Source organism: Eumetopias jubatus, unplaced genomic scaffold (assembly GCF_037043125.1).
Source record: "Eumetopias jubatus isolate StellerSeaLion01/CBP00866 unplaced genomic scaffold, mEumJub1_p1.0 scaffold_16, whole genome shotgun sequence".
Lineage (NCBI taxonomy): Eukaryota > Metazoa > Chordata > Mammalia > Carnivora > Otariidae > Eumetopias > Eumetopias jubatus.
The window spans coordinates 87,361,712-87,386,476 of record NW_028274822.1 but is presented as its reverse complement, the minus strand read 5'-3'; the positions used below and the strand labels follow the sequence as shown (position 1 = coordinate 87,386,476).

The 24,765-nt window shown below is 55.8% G+C and overlaps 1 protein-coding gene across 4 annotated transcripts in view; it reads left to right on the top strand.

The window, feature by feature from the left end:
- The window catches only part of PITPNM2 (phosphatidylinositol transfer protein membrane associated 2), a 131,133-nt gene that overhangs the window by 27,648 nt on the left and 78,720 nt on the right, over positions 1-24,765 (top strand). For all 4 annotated transcript variants that reach the window (XM_088019453.1, XM_088019456.1, XM_088019454.1 and 1 more), the window contains exon 2: positions 2,780-2,898. The gene's annotated coding sequence lies outside the window, so the exon portion shown is untranslated. The remainder of the gene's footprint in view (positions 1-2,779; positions 2,899-24,765) is intronic.

Genomic DNA, 24,765 nt, shown 5'->3' with positions numbered 1-24,765 from the left:
AACCACGGTGTTTAACTTCAGTTATACCACCCACTCATTTGGAACTTATGCCTGAGACATACAGACGTCTGGGCAAGCTAGTAGCTTGGCACCCCATCAAACTGGTATTCTTTAAGTGTTTGTTTGACATTTATTTAGTGGGGATGAGAAGAGACCGATATCCTATTAATAGAAGTTGTATAGAGAAACAGATTCACTTACTAATTCATGTCCACTGACTGAAATCAGTCAGGGATCTGAGAAATTTTCAGGGAAGCCCTTCTGACTCCTCCAAAAGGTGGGTTTTATTTATGTATTTTTTCCACACACGCACCCCCCCCCCCCGGCCATTTTCCAAATCATTCAGGAGGCGTAGTGAAGATTTAGCTTTTGAAACGTCAAGGAGAGGACCTAACGTGTAACAGGATGAGTATGGTTGATGATACTGTATTGTATGATTGAAATTCGCTAAGAGGCTAGAACTTATGTGTTCTCCCCCCACCTTCCCAAAAAAGCGTAGCTCTGTGAGGTGATGGATGTGCTAATTAACTCTATGGTGGGAACTCTCCCTGGTGTGTCAAACATCCCGTCTCGTTCACTTTAAATATATCACCGGTTTGTCAATTATATCTCAATAAAACTGGGGAGAAAAACTTAAAGGCGTAACATGTTTTCTTTCTGTTCCTGATCATCAGCAACAAATACACCACTACGTCTTATTTGGTTTCCGTACCCCCCCCCCCCACCCTAGACCACAGCAACGACAGGTTGCGTGGAAGGTGCATGCAATAGCGCTCAGCAACGGCTTTATTGTGATTTCTCATCTTCCCTAAGGGATGGGCTGGTGGACTTTTTGCCTTTCGTGTGAGGAGTCATGGAGGAAACCTGCCTAACCTGGCAATATCTTCCGATTTCATTCCAGTGATGATTTGTGCCCCCCCCCCACCTCCCTAGGTCCCTAGAGGTTCCCCGAGGAGCCGACTCGCTCCTTAAGCAGATCCTGCGTTCACTTTTTGGACTTTAAGTGCTTTTTTTTGTCAGAAAAATGATTTCCCCACGGTGCACCTCTAAGGAGTGCGCGTTTTTCTCTCGCAGCCCCCGCAGATCTCATTCTGCCGGGTTGAGTCACAGTTGACCTTCTCACCCACCAGAGGCGTCACGGTGGAGTGGAGAGGGGCCGGACTTCAGAATCCGGCTTACCACTGACTGGTGTGTTACCATGGCAAAGCCCCTTCCCTCCCCACGGGTTTCCTTACCTCTGAAATGGGGCGGGGGGTGGGGGAGACTTAACACTGACCTCACACTGGGTTTAGAGGTTTTGTGGTGGAAGCGAAGAAACAGAATGGAGAAACCACAGGGAGGCAGGGCATGTGTGCGTGCAGTGAGCTGTGGAATTCGGTGGAACGTAGAGGAGAGAAGCTGGAGCTCTCCCCTTCTCCCCCTCCCCTGCATGCCCAGCCGGGGGACGGGGACCTGGGACCCCTGAGACTTTTTGCGCGTTGCGGGTCCAAGCGTGTATATGGGGGTGCGGCCGTGGACAGGAGGGGCAGGTGAACGGCCAAGACGGAGCCTCAACTCCTGCAGGCCCGGCCCGAAGAGGACTTTGCAGAATTGGCCGTGGCTCCTCCGGGAGTGTGGGCCTGCACTGCGGAGGGTGGGCGTGTGAAAAGCTGGTCTCTCCTGCTCGCAGCCACACCTCCCACTGCTGTGCTGTCCCCAGTTAGATTCTCTCCCTCCTCTGAACTCTTACTGCCTGTGCCCTCATTCGGCACTTGATCACTTCTGCTGTCCCGAGCCTCCACGGAATGCCCCTCACTTTTCCTGTGCCTCTGTCCAGAACATGCGGGCCTAGGCTGGTGTCCCTGGAGCCGCTGGGGCCTGGCCTCAGCTCTTGGCGGGGGTCTCTCTGGAGCTGAAGATTGGTTCCTAAAGAACCATGACTTCTACAGCCTCCAGTTGTGGCAGGTTGGGGGGGGGGCTGCCTTCTGGTCACGGTCAGGGGAAAGCCTCCTCGGCTGCTACCCGCTACCTGGGCCCCGTGTGGGGTCTGGCAAGTACGTCAGACAAACAAGCATGTGTTGAGCTGCAGGTGTGGGCCACGGTGGGAGCCCCGGGCTGGGTGGCGGCTTTAGCAGTGCCTGTGAATTTTCGGATGTTTTGGAAGCTGATTGCACCCGGGACTCCCCAGAAATCCATTTCTCCACCTTTTCCATCATGTGCGTGTTCATCTCTGGCCTCCGGATATCTGGTGGAGGTGGGTCTCCAGTTACACACCGCCCAACTGCAGGGACTTGACGGGAAGGAGAGAGTTGTCTGCATCACCCCGTGACGCTGCTCCCGACCCCGCCCCGGGCACCAGGATGCTCCTGGCTGGTGGCCAAGAGCTCTAGGCTGCCGTTCCCCCCTTCTCTTCTGTTTGCCTTCCTTCTGCACCCTGGGGTCCCGCAGTCCCCTAGGTTGATAGGTGAAAAATCTCAACGTTGAGGCCGAGTTGGGTTTCAGTGCTGAGAAAGCGCCTGTGTGCTGGGGGTGTGGGTCCTGGTTCTCTTCTGAAGCACAGGGAGCCCTGGGCAGTATCGGGGGCATCATCCTCTGGGACCACATCCTGGACGGGTCCGTTTGTTGAGTGCAGACTCCTTCAGCCCAGCACCCCCTGTCCTCTCCCCTCGGCACAGCTAGGTTTCCAGTCTCTGGCGTTGCCCAGGATGAGGCCGGGCCCTGTCGATTTCCCAGCTGGGTTGCCCTGAGTGACCAGAGCGGCCGGCGTCTCACCTCCTTCCCCACCGGCTTCTCCCTGCAGGATGCTGACACGTGTGTCCTGGGGACCAGGACCATCCCCAACACCCTTCCGTGTGCCTAGTGAGTCGTCCCTCCTCCTGTGGCAGGACATCGAGGGACCCTTCTCACACGGACCCACTGGTAAGGACCGCCCACTAGCTTTGGAGTTTGGGGGTGCAGGGGCGCTCTTGCTGTTTCCTCTTCCTTAAACATCTGACTTTATCTGATTAATGGGGTAGATTGTATTAATCGATCCTCCTTGCAAATATTGATTGCTCTTCACTAAGTAGGTAGGACTGATGTTCTTTCCGTGGTTCTTTAAGATCCCAGATATGATACAACCCGTTAGGATGGCCCTTGTGAGTCTCTGCTGTACAGAGTGCCCTGAGGGACCTCTCTTCTCTTCTCTTGGAGCCCCTGGCCCAGCCTGGGCTCCCCACTCTCAGTAAACAGGGCAGGACAGGAGTTTCAGAGCTCCTAAGCCTTGGCAGTGGGCAGGGTCTTGAGCACTGCCTCGCCTCATTTCCCGCAAGCCGTAGTCAGTGACATGGACAAAAACGCGCGTGTGTTTTCATGTAAGCATTTCCCTGGATGAGAAACTGAGCGGTTGGGGCCGGGGGGGGGGGGGCGGGCATGGCATGTATGAGGTCCTCCGGAGAGTGGGCAGTGGCCTAGGCGGGGCTCCCAGTGCTTAGCTCTTTCTCTCCTGCCCTGGGTCCTCTTGGGCTTCTTGTCCATCTCATCCCATTTCCTGTCCCCGAGTCTCTGGCACAGGCCTCGCCCTGTCCCCCTCTTGTCATGCCAAGGCCTTTGGGGGGTAGAGCAGGGAAAGTGGTGTTGCCTTTTCTTGTTCTAAACTCCCACACACCCCTCTCCCTGGACGCTAATCAGCCAGTCTGAGCTTTGCAGACAAGGAGGATGGATGTTCGGGGTGAAGATGCCGGGGGGTAACACTAGTGTTCCTACCCAGACACAGTGCGAACACATTGACTCTGCTAAGCACACAGGATCCATTAGGATCCCCTTTTACACAAGGAAGCTGAGGCTCAGAGGTGGCAAGTGTCTGGCCCAAGGTCACACAGCTAGTCAGGGGTGGGCTTGGGATTGGACCCCAAGTCTAGACCCTAGAGCACATGGTGTGGTTTTCCAAATATGGCCCCGCCTTCCCCAGAGGATGGGGCCCAGCCTCCACCCTTCCTTACTTTGGGCTCCAGGTAAGCCCCTTGCCGCCACCGGGCCTCCCGTCCTTTCTGGGGAACAGGGCACAGCAGACGAGGCCTCCGCAGAGCGCCCCCCTCACTCCTGTGTTCCCATGTTGGCACCGCGGGCTGTTTTCTCTGTAATTGCTCATTCTTTTCAGTTGCTGTAAAAAGGCCTCCAAGTGCTAAGAAGAGAGAGTGCTCTGTTGTATTTTTGTTTTGTTGTCTTGTTTTAATTCACTCTCTGAGAGTCTCCGAGCCTCAGCGGCTGGGGTGGGTGTGGCGGAGGGCACAGGAGGTCGCCCTGGCCTTGGGGCCCTGGTGAGCACGCCTCTGCCCTGGACGCCTGAGCTCTGACAACAGAACTTTGCTTCCTGTTTCCTTTTCCACCTTCCACGGGAAGGCAGTTCTTTTCTTTCCGAACAACTGCATCCCCCAGTTACGGGGTTTTAGAGATGGTGGCCTTGTGGCCATCTTATCTGGGGGCCCCCACTTAGCCCCAGGTGTGCTCAGGAATTCCTCTGCTTTACTCATTTATCCCGCGAACATTTACTGTGTCCCCAGGATAGACCAGATGCCATGTTGGGGTTCCAGGCATGCAGCTGGGAACAGAAGAGGCAGGAGTCCCGCCCGCGTGACATTATACCCTGGTGTTGCCAGAAACCCGCCCCACGGTCTCACCTCTGCGTTGGCAGAGGGGAAGATCATGGTTGCCCCTACATGCCTCTGAGCTCCCCGTGGGAGTTTGTGGCCATGACAGGCCTCCGGACCACTGGGCCCCGGCTGGCATGCGTTGGGAGGGTTGGGGAGAGGCAGGCCTTCCCCGCGGCTGAGAATGTGAAGTCTCCTCCTCATCTCGGAAAGGGCTTAAGGAGCAGGGTCTATTTTTAGAGGAGCTCCTTGCTCCAAAGGAACAGGAGCCCTTCCTTCCAGGAGGTGGGGGTGGGGTGGGCACAGGGCAGGGGGCAGCTGGGGTGCCTCAGCTCAGTCTGGCTGTGTTCTGCATCTGCTCGGCCTGGACGCAGGGCCGTCTGCAGAGAGGGTCTGCCTGAAAGAGGGGATCCCCGCCGGGGAGAGCATCCGCCCTCAGGCACCCACCCAATCCGGGGGGGGGGGGAAGGTGAAGATGTTTCCCGTTCCGAGCGGGGGCTCAGGGCGTCTAGCATTTGACGGCCCCCTCTGTGGGGAGGGTCTGCTGGCCCCGGCTCTGGGTCATCACTTCCTTCCTGACTCTCCCAGCTCTCGCAGGGAGGGGTGCTTCCTGCCATTGTCTTTGTGAGGCCTCAGCAAGGTCACTATCTCCTTCTGGGGAGGAAGAGAGCCCGATGCCTCTGACAGGACCTCAGCCCACAGCGGCACTGACACACTTCCGTCCCCACTGCGCAGGCTGGCCTCCCAGCCTCCCCTTGGCCCAGTCTGGAGGCCCATGGCAGGGTGCGGGCTTCTCTCCTTCACCTATAGAAGCTTAACCCTGCCTGCAGGCAGATGGGAGAGTTAGCAGCTCGGGGTTCAGGCCTGCGATGATCGGCATGTTGGATGGCGGTAGCCGGAGTGGGAGGCCGCGCCCATGAACGCGGAGAGGCAGGAGCTCACGGTCAGGAGGCAGGACTCTCGGACACTGCGTCGTGTCCTACAGCAAAGATGCTGCCCGCTTCCTGCGTTCCTTTGCTGTCCCCCTGCCGTGTCTGGGAGGGAGCTGGGCGGGATCTGAGTCCCCCACCTGTTCCCCCACGACTTCCCGCAGCCATGTTTCTTTTTCTCATGCGGGGCTTTGACACACAGCCCACGCTGCCCAGGACCTGGGCCGCCCCCCCACCCGCCACCCGCGTGCAGAATGCCCTGCCGGCCTCTGGCTGTCCCCCCTCTCTGTTCTGCTGCATCTCAGGGGCCTCTTGGTGCTCAGTCCCTGGCTTTGCCTGTTGACTTAGGTGCTGCACTTCCTGAGAGCGTACTTTATTCTCACCCAGGTGGCACAGTGCATTCCTCCGGCTTTGTTTCTGGTCCCTGCTTCCCGTCACCTGTTGTGGTTCACACAGGGTACCAGGGCTCTCAGAGAGCCGGGCTTGAGTGCGCCCCGCTCATGCACTCCAGGATTGGCAGGGCCAGGGCAAGAAGCCGCCTCAGCCTCCTTGGGGCTGCGCGAGGGCAATGGCTCCATCTCATCCACCCTGTCCCGGCTGGGGGTCCCCTGGAGCTCTGCCCACAGGCCCTCGGCACTGGCAGCCCCCCTTCCGGCTGCATCCTTCTGCCCGTTTCCCCATCTCGGCCTTCCCTCTGTTCTGAGGATGAGCCCACTGCTGGAGTCTCTTGTACTTCCCTGTGGATGGTGTCCAGTGCCCTCACTGAGGCCATGTTTGTTACCTCATCTTGCCCGACAAGGAGGCACCTGGAAGCATTTGCTTATGAGCTGACCCTCAGACTTCCTGGGACCAGGTCCGGTCAGTGTTCTCTGGGTCATTTCCTTGCTTTGTTCCTCCACACACTTCCTGAGCTGCAAACCTGCCTAGAGCAATCACTTTGATTCCTGGAGACAGTGTCCAGAGCTTGGGATTCTCAGAAGGACTCCTGAGATGATGCCATTCAAGCTGGAGGTTATTATGGCCCCAGACTGTTCCTTTTAGCAGCATGGTCCAACCTGCAGATGATCAAAATGTATCCATTCAATACATTGTATTCAGGGTATTCATTCAATATTTAGCGAGTACCCACTATTCTGGGAGCTGGGTATAAAGGAATGATACAACATTTAAAATCCTGGCCCTCCTGGGCGTACATGTGGGTAGACATACAATAAACAAAGACTGTCAGATGGGGATTAATGCTAAAATGCTAAATAAATAAATAAATAAATAAGAAGGCCTCTCAAGTTGGGACAGTTAAGCAAAGTCCTGAAGGAGGCAAAGGAGAGAGCCAGGCGCTTATCTCGAGGAGGAGCATCCAGGCGGGAGACAGCCTGTGCAAAGGCCCTGTGGCAGGAGCTTGTCCAGGATGTCCTAGAAACTGGAGGGAAGGAGGGAGGGGACGGGTAGCACAAGAAAGGGGTTGGAGAAGTAATGAAAGCCCACATCCCGCAGGGCCATGCAAGTCTTGTTGAGACTTTGACTCTGACCCCGAGCAGGATGCGGTGGTACTGAGGAGTTCGAGCAAAGGAGAGCCAGGATCCCACTGAGCTTTAGAAGGATGGTTTCTGGCTAGGGTGCTGAGAATGGACTGGGTGGGGTGGAGGGAGGAAGCAGAGACCAACGGGGAGACTGCTGTCAGGGCCTGAGGTAGTGGACTCTGGGCCAGCCTGGCGGTGGTGGACGTGGTGAGGGAGGTGGGCTCCAGGCATGTCTTAAAGGTAGAGCCTGAAAGGATCGCTGAGGAACCAGGTGATCCCTATTGTGTGGACTTGTAGAGAGCAGGCTCTCACAGACTTGGAAGGACTCAGGAGGTCAGCCTTTTCACTTAACCTGTGGGGAAACTCCTTTGGAGAAGCTGGATCTATTAAGGCCAAAAGGGGGGAGATTCAGTTTGAATTGTCCTTCCGCCTTGTCACTTGCCCTGTCCCCATCACAACAAATGTACCAGTGAGGAGTGGCAACCTGGAAATTGCTTCCGCTGATTGATTAATGGGCCGTCTGCAGAAACGGTTCTCACTGCCCCGGGCTCTGGCCAGTGCCCTGGGACCCCAGGTGACCGTGGGGCAGGGCTAACAAGAACGCGGTGCCCAGAGGTGGGAGATCCGGCCGGACGCTGAAGAGAGGCACGAGGCCCCGTGGGCTGGGCGTCCGGCCAGCTTCTGTCCTTCGGTTGGCGTCGTCCTCGGAGGCCAGAGGAGAGGGGAGGACAGCAAGGAAACCGAGGCACACGCTCCCTCCTTCCCTCCTTCCCTACCATGCGCCGCAGCCTGACAGGGCATGCCAGGGATCTCCCCGCAGTCCTGCCGTGCTTCTCACAGGCAGACCCTCACCTGGCGCAAGTGGGGCTCGGTGCAGTTCCCACACACAGCTGCTGGGGTTCAGGATTCACGCCTCCCCTCTGGGCTCCGTCTCCCCGAAGAAAGGGGGTTTGTTGGCCTGTTCTCAGCCAGCAGCTTTCTAGGAGGTGGGTTCCCAGACGGGAGGCACGGCCTGAGGCCGGGCCATCATTTAACTAACGTGTATTAAGCACCTTCTGTATGCCTGAGCTGTGCTGTGTGCCAGAGGTAAACATAAATCCTAGTGGTGCTTCAAGGGGCTTGGAAGGAGAGCCTTGCCTGCCCTCTTCCCTCTAGCGGAGCTGAGCCTCCTCTGGGTCTCCTTCACGTTCCAAATACTCGGGAAACACGGCGCACTCACTCCCCAGTGTTTTACCGTGAATAAGCTTATGAAAATGGAACCAAGCAGGGGAGGATGAGAGGAGAGGGCATCTCAGCAGGAGGGACAGCTCTTACATCACGGGTTGCCCCAGGGCCAGCCCTTCCCATGCTCCACTCCTGTCTCAAGGGGACATCTGAGGTCAGGGCCAGGTTTTCTTCAACCACTAAAGCATCTTGCAGAGATGGCCCAGATTTGAAAAGACTGACCAGAGGAAAGAGAGCAAATGAGAAACCCAGAGTAGAGCACCTCACATGGCCTCTGGCACTTAGTAGGTGCTCATTAAATGAACATCCCTTGCCTGACACAAGCAATCAGAGTTGGCCACGGATCCCAGGGGTTGTGGCTGCCTGGGGACCGTGGCTGTGCCCCTCGTTGGGAGAGCCCTCTGATCCACATCTGTGTGGGCCTTGGGGCTTGCAAGTGAGTGGTTCCTTCTGTCTCTGAGGCCAGGAAAGTCTCCTGGAATTGGGAACTCTGGAGCTACAGAGGCAGAGTTTGAAGGGCGGTGTTTGAGGATGCACTTGCCCCAGGTGAGGCGGCCCGAGTCCTCTCTTCCTACCAAAGAATGGCCCGTGCTGTGCCGGCCCCTAAGTCCCGTGTCTGACACAGGAAGCTGGGGACAGGCCTGGCTTAGAGAAGTGGCAAGCCGACGGAATGCCACTGGGTGGTGACCAGAGCTGCCCAGCCTGCCCCTCCCACAGGCAGTTGGGACTCCCCCTGCTCTGTCTCCCCGAGCGCCCTGGGCTTATACACCTCTGCTTTTGCCTAGCGTGGTGATTTTTTAGCAACTTGCCTGGGATGTAATTTATATGGCATACAACTCACCCATTTAAAATGTACAATTCAATGATATTTCATATCTTCCCTGACTTATGCAACCATCAGAAAATTTTAGAATGTTTTTGTCACTCTGAAAAGAAACCTGTACCCCTTCGCTGTCACTCCCTTCCCACACCCCTGGCAGCCGTTGGTGTGGTTTCTGTCCCTATGGATTCGCCTGCTCTGGACATTTCGTGTCATGGGATCAGACACGGTGTGGCCTTTAGTGACCGGCTTCTCTCACGCTGTATCATGACTGCAGGGCTCATGCAGGTTGGGGCAGGTGTCCGTACCTCACTGTTCTTTTGGCCAAGTAATAGCCATTGTATGGATAGGTTTTGTTTATCCACTCATCCATTGATGGACATTTAGCTTTTTTCCCACCACAATCTTTTTTTGTGTGTGATCATGAATAATCCCACTGTGAACGTTCATGTACAGGTTTTTGTGCGGACTTCTGTTTCATTCCTCCTGAGTATGTACCTAGGAGTGGAGTCACTGGGTCCTAGGGTAACTTTGTCTTTCTCTAACATTTTGAGGAACTGCTAGACTTTTCCAAAGTGGCTGTCCTATTTTACAGTGCATTTTTTTTTTTTTAAATAATGATAGACATGGAGAGTCGGGTAGTGTGGTGGTTAATGCAGACTCCAGAGCCAAAGTACTGGGTTCAGATCCTGGCTGGGAGATGGGGCAGGTCCCTTCACCTCTCGAGACTCAGTTTCCCCATCTATAAGATGGGGACAGTATTAGGGCCTACTGCATGTTGCCATGGGAAGTAGACCAGTGACTTCTGTACAGCGCTCAGGAAGGGCTGTGTCTGTTAGCTGTTATCATTATTTTTCCCTAGACTGTGGGTGCTGGGCACACAGTAGGTGCTGGGCACACAGTAGGTGCTGGGCACACAGTAGGTGCTCTGTTGGGGATGTTTTGAAGGATACGGAATTTGCATTCAGGGTGCCCCCTTTTTTTTTTCTGATCACCCCTGGGGAAAGCTCCCGTCAGCTGTCAGTGCCTTGTACCCTGCAAATCTCTTTCTTCACCCAGAGGGGCTGGCATAGGGCAGGGTGGGCCCTGGAGCAGCTCCAGCTCCAAGAGGCATGAAGCCCAGGCACACAGGGAGTCCTTGGAGTCAGGACTCGAGATTTAGGAGTGGTTTGAACAATTCAGAAGCTGCCGTGCTTGGGAGGCAAGACCCAACCCCATGATGGTGGACCCTGCTCCTCTCTGCACCCTGGCTCCTGCCCTGTGATCAGCCACGAGGAAGGAGCCCAGATCCCCACCAGGAGCCCCACAGAGGACCAGCCCCGTGCTTGGAGGCATCCTCGGAAGCTTCCCCAGGAGCCCCCGGCCCCCAGGCAGAGAGACGGGCTTGCTCCCTCCCCCGGCTGGAGCCCCTGCAGAGTGGCAGCTCCCCAGCCTGGCAGCACCAGCCCAGCACCTGCCCAGACAGCGAGGCTGAGTCAGAGAGCACCCAGGCCTGTCGTTTGCCCTGATTGCCGAAGGGAGTCCACAGGGTATGGGGTCCGTTCTTTAAAAAGTTTTTTTGGGTGGTCAAGAGGGAGTTAGGCTGTATACAAGTCCAGCCAACACAGAGTCGAGGCAAACCTTGGATTTCAAGTCCGACTGCATCACCAACTGCAGTATTGTCTTGAGCAGGGGGTTCAGCTGCCTGGAGACTTCATGTCTTCATTTGTGGAAGGGACAGGTTGTGACGTCTACCTTGTCCGCTGACTGCAGTTAAACAGTCCTGTGTAGGGTGCTCCGAGGAGAGCACCTGGCTCTCTGGTCACTCCACGAATGGGGATTCTTTCCCTTCTTGTGGGGAGGTGCTCCTGGGGCTGTGGAGGCCCAGAACGGGCCAGGGCTCCTGGGAAGGAGGGAAGGGTGGTCAGAGACAAAAGTCAGGCCAGGGGCTAAAGATCTAGTCAGGGAGGAGGTGTCAGGGACCAGCCCGGAGTCCCTGTCAGAGGACACCCTGCTCAGGCCACAGATAGAGCCGGTGAGTCTCCTCAATCCCATGTGCTCAAAGGCCCTGCTCCTGAGATCTGTGATAGGGTCCAGCACCCTTCTTAGCCTGACCCCATCTCACCACCCCTGACCCTGCATTCCTGCTCCTGGGACTTCCTGCCATTCCCCAGACACACCATGCACTGTGAGCACTAAAGCCACTGGCTCGTGCTGGTCCCTGTGCCCTTCCCCCTTCTGTCCTGGTAAACGCCTATGCATCCTTCAAAGCCCAACCAAAATGCCCCCTCTCCTATGAAATCAGGCCATCGGCTGGTGCCTTTGCCTTCTCTCTGCTCCAGCCTCACTCTGTGGCCTTCCTCTATTAATATGCCAGGTGCTCCAATGAGTGCCTGTCCTCCGTCCCAGAGGGCGAGTCCTTCCTCCAGGACGCTGAAGCTGAGGAGCACCAGCAGCCCTCCGGTTCCCCTAAGGTGCCTGCTTCTTCCCCAATCAGCCAGGTTGTCTCCGAGTGGTCCTCCTTTCCAGGAGGGGGATGTGGCCAGGGAAGCGGGAGACCGTGCACGCGCTTCCACTGTGAGCCGTGTGTCCAGGTGCGGGGTGGGGTGGGGTGGGGAGGACGGGAGGGCGTGTCCCTGCGACCTTGGTGTGTGGGTGACCTGCTTTTTGTGAGCGTGTGTCCGGGCACCACAGAGCCTGCGTGCCCGCTCCCTTTGAGTCTCCCTTCTGTCTCTGAGCTGATTAACGTGCTGACGTCCGTCAGGAGCTCACGTCACTTTTGGTCTCCCTGCAGCCCGGCAGCTGTGATGCGTTGCTTTGGACTTGTCCGCTGCATCGCAACAGAGGGCCGAGGCCGGCCGGGAGCGAGGGATTATGTGGTTCCCCTCTGGCTTCAGCTGCCTCGCCGGCCCGACCAGCTGTTCCCTGTTGCCCACTGCCAAGCGGCAGATGTGGGGGGCGAGGTCAGCCCGGGAGCTGGGGACCTGCCCATCATCTTCACGTGAATGTCTCCAAGGCTATTTCTGGCCTCGCCATTATCCCAACGGCTTCAGGGGATAAATATAGCCACGGATTGAAAAGCCCCAGTGGCAGGCAGGCAGGCGTACATACTGGAGAGTGTGCGGACGGGGTGCTTGGCTATAAATAAGGCTGCTAGAACACCTCCCCAGCCACGCCGCCACCAGCAGTGCGTGGAAAGACAGATTTCCTTGCCGACTCCCTCCCAAAGCCCACGTGTGCCTGGGGGCCCCGGCGGTGGAGGCGGGAGGCGGGGGGACGCAGGTCTGTCCGGACGTTGCACAGAAGGGCTGGCTGCTGGAAGTAGCTAGCTCCCCTGTACTGCTCTCTAGAGTAGCTTATAAAGGGGGATGGCCAGTGGCCCCAGCAGGAATCCCAGGGACAGCCGCACGGAGGGAGGGACGGTGTGTTGTGCTAAGAACCGTGGCCCAGTTCAGCATCCTCAGCCCGCTCCGTCTCCCTCCCCGAGGCCCGGCTCCTGTTGCAGAGAGGCCCGTGGACAAGGGCTGGGCCCAGGTGGTCCTGGAGCCCACGTGGCAACGTGGCTTTCTCGAGCCCCATGCCTGTCTTCCCCTCTGCTTCCTCCCTGCCTGGATCCAGCCTCCTGATAAGGGCACAGCTTTGTTTATCTTCTGCTCCCCTGGTCCTCACTGCTCAGCCAAGACAGTGACCCTCGTCCAGGCTGGAGTTGTGGGGGGAGGGGTCCAGATGCTCCCTGTCCCTTTCCCCTCCTCACTCCCGCCTTCCTGCGCAGGAGCAGGTACCTAGGGCTGGCGTTGAGCGAGGAACAGGACGCGTGCCCAAGAGACACTTCTCATGGACAAGGATAGAAGTCGGGAAACTGGCAAGAATCCTGTGAGCGCGCCACGAATACAATATTGCTCCTGTGCCATCGCCAAGCCCGGGAAGCGGCTTCCTGTGAGCCCACTCCCTTCTGCGGCCTCGGTGAGCAAAGGCCGAGAGCTGGGGCAGGCAGAGCCAGCGCAGGGAGAAGTCACATGTAATGACACCCGTCATCCAGCATGCTTGCTGGCTGCAGATGGGGAGGGGGCAGCTGTCGCGAGGGGGCCCTGCCAGTCCCGCAGAGGAGGGGTCTGGACCTCTGCCCCACGGCTCTTCTGGAGCGGGCGCTTGTGTGTGGATCCATCATGAACCCCGAGTGTGGGCTGGGAGCCGAGACGAATTGGGTCTGGCCCCCACTCTCAGGAGCTCATCGGCCACTGTACACGCTTGTGGTGCCCATGATACCCACCTGTGGGGATGGGACCGGGAGCCCAGGGAGGAAGCTCTCAGGGGCGCCGGCACTTGAGTTCACCCTGCACAATATCCAGTTCACCCGCCAGCCGGGGTAGGGTTGGCGCAAGCGGGGAGGGCCTTCCCTGCAGAGGGAACAGCCTGTCCGAAGACCTGGAGGCAGGAGGCGCTGTGGGTCCCACTGTGAGTCTGGTGAGCGGGTGATGCAGGGAGGCCAGGCTGAGTGGAGGGAAGGAGCAGGGTTTGGGGGCGCAGGGGGTCGTGTGCTGGCTGACGAGTGTGGATGTCCTCTTGAGAGCCGAGGGGGAGCGTGGAACAGAGCGGCTTTCATCCCAGGAATGTCACGCTCTGATGTGGGGATTAGAAAAGGCTTCCTCTGGCTTCGTGTGGATGACAGGTCAGAGGCGGGGGGAGGAGGGGGCAGGCTGATGGCAACATCATGATGTCTTGCTTTGTTGAGTGCATACCTGAAAGATTTGTGTGTGTGTGTGTGTGTGTGTGTGTGTGTGTGTTTTTAACCGAGCCTGGAAAACCAGGACGTACGTGTGGGTGCATGCCCGAGAAAGTAGGATTTCTCAAGATGGCAGTGCTGAGCTGCTGTCAGCAGGCGCGGGCGCCATGCCACCATCGGCTCCCCTTGTCACCAGAGGGGTGACTTTGTCCAGCAAGCTTGGCCGCTGCCAGTAGCCTGGGTCTGGAGCCAAGATAATTGACTCCCACAGGGGTCAGCCCCTGACCTGGGGGTTCTCTCTCTCACCCCGAGTTGGCCGGCTATAAAGAGAGGTTGGTGTGTGGCTCTCAGCATCCCCCTGGGCACCCCCCTGCCTGCTACTTTTCCCTCCTCACCCGAGTGCCGAGTGAGTCCCAGCACCCCAAGAAAGAAATGACTCTAAGAGTGTTGTTTGACAGAAAGATAAACATGTTTGCTTGAGCCAACCGCAGGACCCAGGAGTTAATCTGGTCATGTAAATATTTTCATGTATTTACGGTTCTGCGGGTGTATATTGATAGAAGAAAGGAGAGATGGCGTGGCCCTGATCTCGCCTTTAGGGAGATGGTGTGATGTTTGCTACCGAATGCGTGACTCAGAGGCCCCACGCTGCTCTGGAGCCCCAGTGTCTGCAGGGCCTGAGATGATCAGAGCCAGGAGGCTCCCGAAGGCCACGCAAGGCCCGTCCTTCAGTTTTCCGACAGGGCACGGGAGGAGACTGTTTCTCTACTCAGCAACAATTTCTTTCTTTCTTTCTTTCTTTTTTTTTTAAGATTTATTTCTTTATTTGAGAGAGAGAAAGAACTAGTCAGGGGGAGGGGCAGAAGGAGAGAGGATCTCAAGCAGACTCTGAGCTGAGCGCAGAGCCCGACGCAGGGCTCAATCCCATGACCTCAATATCACGACCTGAGCCGAAACCAAGAGTCGGATGCCGAACCGACTGAGCCGCCCAGGCGCCCCCTCAGCGACACTTCTGATACCACATGTGTGGGTTTTCCACACCAAGCCATTCTCCGGTTATCTGTGGACTCCAGCTGGGTGTCCTGTATGTGGTTCAGTTCCGACGCTAGCTGCCTGGAGCCGACCCAGACCCTACAGGGGAAGGGCTCGGCCCCGCGACTGCCTTCCATTTCAGACGCCAGTCTCTAGGGGCGGGTCCTGGGTTACCCAGCCTTCTGTCCAACATGGCTGCAGCGTTGGGGTTCCCACACACCCCTTCCTCTGCCTCAGGTTGGATTAATTTGCTAGAACGGTTCACAGAACTCAGGAAGCATTTGCTGATGTTTGTTGGTTTATTATAAAGGGTGTGATAATAGAGATGAAGGGCCAGATGCAGAGGCGTGCGGGGTGAGGTCCGGAGGGACCCCAAGTCCTGCCCTTTTACCCTTGTGGATTTTGGAGAGTCCCACCCTCCCAGATATATACGTCAGCCTGGAGGCTCTCTGAACCCTGCTGTTTAGGGTTTTTGTGCACAAATGATTAAATCATTGCCACTGTGATTAGTTCAGGCCTCCAGCCCCTTCCCCCTTCCTGGGGCTGGGGAGCTTAGCCTCTAGCTCATTAGCACAAAAAACACTCCTATCACTCAGGAAATCACAAGAGTTCTGCGCCTGGCTCTCGTGTGGTCTGCACAGCGGGTCGGTGCCGGCTGGAGGTCCTGAGCCCTACAGGCAATGGACCTGGGTTCTGCCCAGTGCTGTCACCATCTGAGCCTTGTCAGTCAGACTCTGCAAAATGGGAATTGTAAAATGTCACCTCCCAGGGTCTGAGGGAGGTTGAAATAAAATGAGTTGAGGCAGGCCAGCTCACGCACGGTGGTGGCCTCACTTGCCCATTTCACTGCCCACTGAAGGAGATGTTGGGGAATCCCTCTGCGCTGATGCAGAAGCCAGGCTCAGGGGGGCCCTCGGAGAGGCCTGACCAGCCCCTCTGTGCTCCTGGCCCCCACGTGCCCCTTCAGCTCCATTCCCCCGGCTGGTCACCTGAGCTGAGGCTGCCCCCTTGAAATGTACGGTCAGCCTGGGGTGGCGAGGCTGACATAAAAGAAGGACTTCTAAAATACCTGGCTGGGTAGAAAGCTCGTGACCCTGTGATGTAGGCAGAGGCAGCTGCTGCTGAAATCTGGCCTGTTCGGCAGTTTCTGCTGTCCACTTGCCCCCGACCCAGCCTTCACATCGTCCCCCTGTCCGCACTGGGCCCGCTGCGGCCTCAGACCCCAGCCTGCACTGGCCTCCCGCTCGGGTCCCAGGCTTTGTCCTTGACATGACCAGGGGTGCTGCCGGGGTCCGGCTCTGCCTCTGCCGATTCCTGATTCCTCACTGTGGACCCTGGTCTTCTGGCTACTGTCCCCCAGCTCATGGGATTCTCAGATGCCCGGTGCTGGCGGGGGGGGGGGGGGGGGCGGTTGTCCAGGGTGCGTGGCCCCTGCCCAAGAATAATACACAGTGTTGGCTCCTCTCGCATCAAGTGTCATCATTGCCTTCCCGTTGCTGGTACTGTTTTAGCAGAGGTGAGATCTCGAGGCACCATTGTCTGTAGTCAGACCCTATTCAGCCGCAAACCAACTGGAGGTTGATGCGTTGTTACCTTTGGCCTCAGGGTTGGGGGGATTGAAGATGTGGAGTAGCAGTTTCTGCCCAGGGCCACCACCTGTGCTCTGGGTCCTGGGGGGCTAGGGAGAGCCATGTCCCCTTGTTTTCCCTCCCAGCGCTGGCCCCCATGGAACGACACCCTTGAGTGATGGTTGCCCATCGAGGGGGCTGTGGAGCAGTGGGCGGGGGACAGGGCTCGGGGGGGCAGAGGGAGCCTCCCTTTCAGAGCCTCTTCCAGCAGCCTTACTCGGTTGTTTACAAATAGTCTTATTTTGGGGGTGTCAGTGTGGCTCAGTCTGTTGAGCGTCTGACTCTTGATTTCAGCTCAGGTCATGATCTTGGGGTGTGGGATCGAGCCCCAGGTCGGGCTCCATGCTCAGCAGGGAGTCTGCTTGAGATTTTCTCTCCCCTTTGCCCCTCCTCCCCCTTGCATTCTCTCTCTCAAATAAATAAATCTTTTTAAAAACCCAACAAATAGTCTTATTTTTGCATGACAGCTTTATTGGGATTTAATTCACATCCCATACAATTCATCCATTTAAAGTGTACGATTCAGTGATTTTCAGTACAGTTGATCCTTGAATAACAGAGGTTTGAACTGTCCACTTATATGTGGATTTTTTTCTTCGATAAATACAGGACAAGACGGACTGTCAATGTATTTTTTCTCTTCTTTCTGATTTTCTTAATAATTTGTCTTTTCTCTGGCTTCCTTTATTGTAAGAATGCAGTGTTTAATACGCTGAACATACCAAATACCTGTTAATTGACTCTTTACGGTATCGGTCAGGCTTCTGGTCAACAGTAGGCTGCTAGTAGTTAAGTTTCTAGAGAGTCAAAAGTTACGTATGGATTTTCCACCACTCGGTGGGGCGGCCCTCCTACCCCGTGTTGGTCAAGGGTTAACTGTATATTCACAGGTGTCTGTGACCATTTCCCCCATGAGTTTAAGAACATTTTCATCACACATAGACGTCACTCCGTGTTGCTCCCTGAACCCCAGCCCCCAGCAGTCACTAATCTGTTTTCTGCCTCTGTGGGTTTGCCTGTTCTGGATAATTCATATAGATGAAATCATACACTGTGTGGCCTTTTGTGACCAGCTTCTTTCACTTAGCGTCATGTTTCCAAGTTTATTCATGTAGTGGCGCATGTTAGAACTTCATTCGTTTTTACGGCTGAATAATACCCATTGTGTGGATGGACCTCATTTTGTTTTTCCGTGTATCCGTTGATGACGAGTGCATATTTGTTTAAGTAGGCTCCACACCCAGCGCGGAGTCCAGCGTGGGGCTTGAACTCACGACCTGAGCTGAGATCGAGTCGGACGCTCAACCGACTGAGCCACACAGGCGCCCCTGAGGGGTGCATTTTTTTTTTAAAAAGTGATTTTCCATCTCAAGCACAGTTCTGGGCTGCCGAGGGGGTCAGGGGACAATTGAGTAGAGAATGTGAACAGCATAAACCGTGGCTTCCCCGAGGGGCTTTGGAGGGTGAGGGTGTTCTTTCTCTGAGCAGCTGCTTCGGAGGGAGAAGAGTTAGGAGACCAGGACAGGGAAGGTCCATTTCAGGTGTCCTGGCGATTTTTCTTTCCTCTTTCTGTGAGACAAGGAGGTTCTTTTTTTTTTTTTTTTTAAAGATTTTATTTATTTATTTGAGAGAGAGAGAATGAGAGATAGAGAGCACGAGAGGGAAGAGGGTCAGAGGGAGAAGCAGACTCCCCGCCGAGCAGGGAGCCCGATGCGAGACTCGATCCCAGGACTCCAGGATCATGACCCGAGTTGAAGGCAGTCGCTTAACCAACTGAGCCACCCAGGCGCCCCAAGAGACAAGGAGGTTCTAAGCCCACCGTTGAGGAAGGCGCCAAGCCTTAGCCCCGGGAGTGGTCTCTCTGAAGGAGTCCTGGGTCCCAGGTGGGAACTCTGGAGCGTGTATGTCCCAAGGCCCTACTTTGAGGTGACATCTAAGGCCTCAAGGAGCCTTATGGGCAGATCCAGAAGGAGCCCAGATTAGAGGCTGCCTGATTGATCACAACCCAGGGATTAGGGGAGGGCTGTTAAGCATTTGTTTAATCTTGCTCTAATTGTCTCCTCTTTTCAAACAAAGTGAGGAGTAATCCCGTTGAAGGCTGTGGTGTGGCAGTGCTTTCTGGGAGAAGAGAGTCTTGTAGTGAAAGGCACCACACCTCTCAGCCCTGTGCAGGCCGCACCTGAGCCGGGGCCGGTCCTCAGTCCGGAGCTTGCAACGGGGGGTCACGGGGAAAATGCTGTAGCAGGTGGGCCCCGCCTCACCCACCCCAAAGTGTGCGTGCAGAACACCAGCTGGGAGATTTCTCCACTGAACCACTTCCCTGCAGGGACCCCTCAGGTTCCAAAATTAAGCAAGGGGGCAAGAAGGCAAGGAGAAACAGCTCCATCCTGTCTCCCAGAGGCAGGCGCCCCACTGGAGGCTTGTACACTTTATTTAATTTCACTCCCGTGTCAGCCCTGCCCGACAGGGCAGATGGATGAGGTGCAGGCAGGTCTCAGAGCTTGTGGGTGGATGGGGGCAGGAGCCTTCTGCACACAATGGGGCGGCGCCGGAGAGGAGGGCTGATCCTCGTGGCAAGTTCAGGCTGGTGGAGATGGGGTCTCCAGGGCAGTGTGGGGCGAGGCTTTCTGGGTTTGACAGCCAGGCTCCCGTAGGCTCTGGGTGGTGGCCTGGCAGTGTAATGTCACTGTCTTTGAAGACACGTCAGCAGAGCTGACCCTTGTCTGGTTTCGCAGTGGGTCTCGGACAGATGGTGACCCTGGCTTCTGTGTCCCCCCCACCCCCAGCTCACCCCCACCCAGGCCTGTGCAGGGGAAGGGGGACCCAGCATTGAGAACCATCAACCCAACACGGAGAAGTTTGATTTACGGACTTAATAACTTTCCCCCTGTTGGTGGTGGTGAGAACGGAATGGGCAGAACTGAGAATCCTCTGTCGGGTTTTATGGACAGACAGAAGGCAGCTCTCGCACCGTGTTTTTCACCTGTGTCTTCCCACCTCTGAGCGGTCACACATCACTCGGGTGCTTCTGGAAGCCTGCCTCCTCACGAAGTGGCTGCAGCAGGCGATCCTGCCGTGAAGTCAGGCACCTCGGAGCAGGCGAGGCGGCAGGACCAAGTGAGGAAATGCTCCTTGCTGTTTCTGCAAGGCGACCGGTGGCTGGTGGCCTGGCCCCATCAGCCGGGGGCAGGGGGGGTGACCATGGGAGCGGCCCGGCCCTGTGCTGCTTCTCACGAGCCGCCTCCGTCCTGGGTGCGCACAGCCACATCCTTACCAGCTAGCTGCCAACCTGTCCTCCCTGCTCCAAGGAAGCGGGGCGCGTGTGCCCACAGGAACGTCGAGTCTGACGTGAGTTTCGTGACATGTTAGAGCAGCTGCTCGTATTGACTGAGTGTGGTGGCCCTGCCCTGGGGCCTGTGCTAGATGCTTCTCTCACATTATCTTATTTCATCTTTGCGACCCTCCCACGAAGTCTGTGCCGTTATTGACCTTATTTCATAGATATGGAAACACTGGGAGGTTAGGTGACGTGGCCAGGCATCACCACCCCGGCTTTGGACTCCTTTTGGAGGCCACGCTGCCCATCGAGGGCAGAGGGCCACTGGGGTCCCCGGGCAGGACAGAGGGCCTGCCCGAGCTTCAGTTTCTACATCTGTGGAATGAAGAGGGATGTCCCGGCCTCCCAGGTCTGTCATGAAGCTAGAAGGAGGTGGGCTGGGACTAGGGTTAGGAGATTCCGAGGTGGCCCCCGTGCCCCTGCCTCCTGTAGTCAGAGCCCCATGCCGCTCCCCCAACACACACACGTCCTGGCAGGGCTGACCCGTGCGGCCTGTGGATGTTGGAGGAAGGACGGAGTGTGACGGCCAAGGCGCCACGTGGTTTATGCCGTCCTGTCTTGCGGGTCCCTCACTCTGGGAAGCCAGCCGCCATGTCATGAGGAGCGAGTTCCCTCAGAAGTGGCTTGACTGTGACCTCACAGTTGACCTGGAGCCAGAGCCCCCCAGCTGAGCCGCTCTTAGATTCTCGATGCACAGACACAGGACGAAACTAGACACGTTTATTGTTTTAAACCATGAAGTTTGGGGTAATTTGTTACACAGCCATAGACAACTAATATCAAGTACCATAAATGCTGTTTCCCTTCTATTGTTCCTCCGAGTCATCTTTGTTCATGGGGCAGATCTTGTTATCTTTCTGCCAGCTGCAGAGATACCCGTTTGTTGGCTCTCTGTCATAATTGCCGGTCTCGATGGCCGGCAGCAGGCCTTTACCCAGAGCACGGTGGGTTGTCACATCCAGAACCCAAAGGTCACATCTGCTTTGCCGGTACGTGGAACCTGGTGTCTTTGTGCCTGAGTTTGAGGACGGGGAGGGAGGCGATGGGGGATGGGGAGGCAGAGGAAGACGCAGCCTGTCCCATGGAGCAGTAGCTGAGCCAGGGGTTTCTCTGGTTTTGTTTGCATCAGTGTTTTCGATGAGGGTGAGGCAGGGATGTTCCAGAACTTCTCTGAGGACGGGAAGAAAATTTGTGTTCTCTCTTTCTCCTCAATGTTCTTTGTCTTTCTCTTCCTTTGGCTCAGCTTTACAGACCACCTGAGCCTAGAGTGATTCCCTTTTTCCTGGGTTGGTCTGCAGAGAGCAAGTGCTGGGCCCATTGGAGAAATGAGGGCAGCCGCTGGTCTTCACAGGACAGGGCTTTGGACCGGCAGCAAGGGTGGCGAGGGCTCCCTTTGGAAGCAGGCCAGGATGAAGGCAGGGAAGGTGTAGGCCAGGCCCAGGTGCAGTTGGTCCTTCATGAGAGCCAGACTGGCTGGCTGGTCAGAAGAACTGCCCTCACCTGGTGGCAGCGTGCACTTACAGCCTCTGTCAGTGATGCCCCTGCTGTGGGCACAAAACACACAAAGACACTGACCTTGCTGGCCAGTTTCAACAAAGTACATTTCAGACCCACGACCCGGGGGGGGGTGGTGGAGACAGTTTTACAACCTCGAGCCTGTCCAAGTTTGCACAGAGGGGCCCTAGCTGTTCCCTGTAAGATGGCTCACTGAAGTCCCGGTGGCTGCCACGTCCTGAAAGACCTGCCCCTTACCTTCTCAGTCTCCAGACTTTAGGTGGGACGGGGAGAGAGACTGCTGTGTTCGTCTTGGTTTGCTCTGCTGTGTCCTGTTGGGTCTGTGTATGCCTTTACAAAGCTTTGTTGTACGTCTTTCATTGTCTAGTTATCCATGATCCATTCATTCGACAGAGCTTATTTAAAAAAATGTAAAACTTTTTATTGAGGTATAACGAACATGCAGGAAATGTACAAATACGAGGTAATACTGCTGTTGACTCTGTACAGACTGACTCCAGATCGACTAACAGGACATCCTCAGTCCCCAGGAGCTCCCCACCACCCGTCCACCAACCACCTTCCCTTGTAAAGTCATCAACAGGGGCGCCTGGGTGGCTCAGTCCTTAAGCGTCTGCCTTCGGCTCCGGTCGTGATCCCAGGGTCCTGGGATCGAGCCCCGTATCGGGCTCCCTGCTCAGCGGGAAGCCTGCTTCTCCCTCTCCCACTCCCCCTGCTTGTGTTCCCTCTCTTGCTGTGTCTCTGTCAAATAAATAAATAAAATCTTAAAAAAAAAATAAAGTCAACAACAGTGTTTGAACACCGCTCACGTGCCAGGCATTGTTCTAAATACTGGTGATTCAGCGGTGAACCCAATGAAATCCCTTCTTAAGATACACTGTTCCATGGTGCTCAATGCCAGGAGGGAAATAAGGGAATAGAGAGAGAGGCTGGGGTGGTAGGGGGTTTTATTTATTTATTTATTTAATATTTTTATTTATTTATTTATTTATTTATTTATTTGACAGAGAGAGAGAGCGAGAGAGGGAACACAAGCAGGGGGAGTGGGAGAGGGAGAAGCAGGCTTCCCGCAGAGCAGGGAGCCTGATGCCAGGCTCGATCCCAGGACCCTAGGACCATGACCTGAGCCGAAGGCAGATGCTTAACGACTGAGCTACTCAGGCGCCCCGGTAGGGGGGTTTAGACAGCATGGTCAGAGAGGACCTCTACACTTAGGAAACAAATCATATAATATCTGGGGAAGAGGAAATGACAGGTGCAAAGGCCCTGAGGTAGAAGAGTGCCTGGCAAGTGTGAGGAACAGTGAGGAAGCCAGGGGGGGCTGGAACTGAAGGAGAGAGGGGAGGTGCTAGGGCTTGAAAGGTCAGGGGCCTAGTCTTGGGGGACTTGGAGGTTATGGCAGAGACTCTGGTCTTGGTTCTAAGTGTGAAAGGAGTCGCTGGAGGGCTTGAGGTGAAGAGTGACATATTCTATTTACATTTTTCAGTGCTCACTTTGGCTGCCCTGTGGAGCCTGGAGTGGCAGCAGGGAGACAAGATAGAAATTCAGTACTGCAGTAGCCTGGCCCAGTGGTTACTTAAGAGGTTTGCAGATACCCTTTAGAAAGTGGTGTAGCCGGGGGTGGGGGTGCACATGGGTGGCTCAGTCGGTTAAGTATCTGACTCTTGATCTCAGCTTAGGTCTTGATCTTAGGGTCGCATTGGGTTCCAGGCTGGGCGTGGAGCCTCCTTAAAAAAAAAAAAAAGAAAAAGTGGTGTAGACAGAGTGAATCTCCTTTGAGAAGGAGGTGAAAACACCTCACCCTTTTACTGTGCGCAGGGAATCCGCCACCAGGGTGCAGCCCCCCCCCCATCCCTCTGGACCGGCCTTCAGATGTCCCCTGGGTCTCTGAGCTGCGGGCAAGGCGTGGAGATACTCCTTCCCTCCTGCACTCTAGCCTGGGTTCTGAGGGAGTTGATTGCATCCTCGGGTGCCTACCAACACAGCTGGCTGAGCAGAACTAAGTATGCAGATCTCAGGCTTGACACTGAAGACCTTCCAGAGAAACCAGGCCGCTACACTTTACCACCAGCTTCCAAGGACTCACGTAGTCCAATCCGGGATCCGGATGTCAGAGCTGCAGAAGCTGGTGGTGGGGGGCGGGGTGTCGACCACTGTTAGCTTGAGGCTCCTCTCTGTGCCTCCTCCTCCCTCCTTCCCTCCTCCCTCCCTCCCCCTTCCCTTCCCTTCCCCTTCCCCTTCCCTTCCCCTGCATCCCTCCCTCCTTCCCCTCCATCTCCAGAAATCTTTTCTTTCCCCAAACAGAAATTCTGTCCTCATTAAGCACTAACTCCCCATTCCCCCTCCCCCATCCCCACCATTCCACTTTCTGTCTCCACGAATCTGCCAATTCTGGGCGTCTCCTATAAGCAGAATCATAAAGAGTTTGTCTTTTTGTGTCTGCCTACTTTCACTTAGCATAATGCTTTCAAGGTTCGCCCATGCTGTTGGGGGTGGACTTTTTAGAAACAAGTGGGGTGTTAGCTCTGCATGCCTGCCCCTGTCCCAGGAGCCACAGAGGAACAAAATGGGGAAGAGCATCGCGGGTCCCGGATATAGCAACTCACGTTGTCCCTGTGCCCGAAGGCTGGGGCTCCTCAACTCGTGGCTTCACCTGTCTGCACCTTCCAGGTGGGCGCCCCTTGAAGCCAAGGCCTCCTCCCACCTCTGGTCCTCCGTGGCGCATGTGACAACTTGAGGTTCACCTTGGGTCCTGGGCTGTGTGCTCAGGTGCATCCCATCTCAGGCTTGTTTTTCTCCCCCAGGTGATGGGTTTTGTGCCCTGACTCTCAGGTCACCTTTGACCCGATTCAGCTGGCTTCCCACAACCCAGCCTGGACCTGAACCTGGTGTGCCAGGCTGACTGGGGGCACAGGAGGAGGAGGAGTGCTTCTTAGACTATGGCTTTTTTATTTATTAAAAATTAATTAAGGGACTTTGATGTATCAGGACTTAAGAGGGGTTGACAGGTCACATGGTCTCTGAAAGCACAGGGCTGGTAATCCATTTAAAAAAACATTTTCTTCTTCTTCTTTTTAATTTAATGGAGGAAATCATTAGCTGGGAAATTGGTAGAACTGATTTATTCCTGTTTTGGGGAAGGGGAGTGGAAGAGAAAATCTGCTCTAATTGCCGCTTGTTCTAGAAATATGTCAGCAAAATATTCCCATTAGCTGGGCCTGGCATGGGTGGAGGCAGAGCCCTGAGCTTTCTTCCCTTCCTTCGGATCCTACTCTGAGCAGGGGGCAGCAGGCTGCGTTGGACCCAGGTGGGTGGCCGTGATGTCTGCAGTGACACATCTTAAAAGTCCCAGCAGACCTGCCTTGGCCCCTGGGGCACATCCTGCTGGGGGCCCTGTTGCCTGTGAGCCCCAGGGATCTCATCCTCAAGCCCTCGTTCCCAGGGACACAGG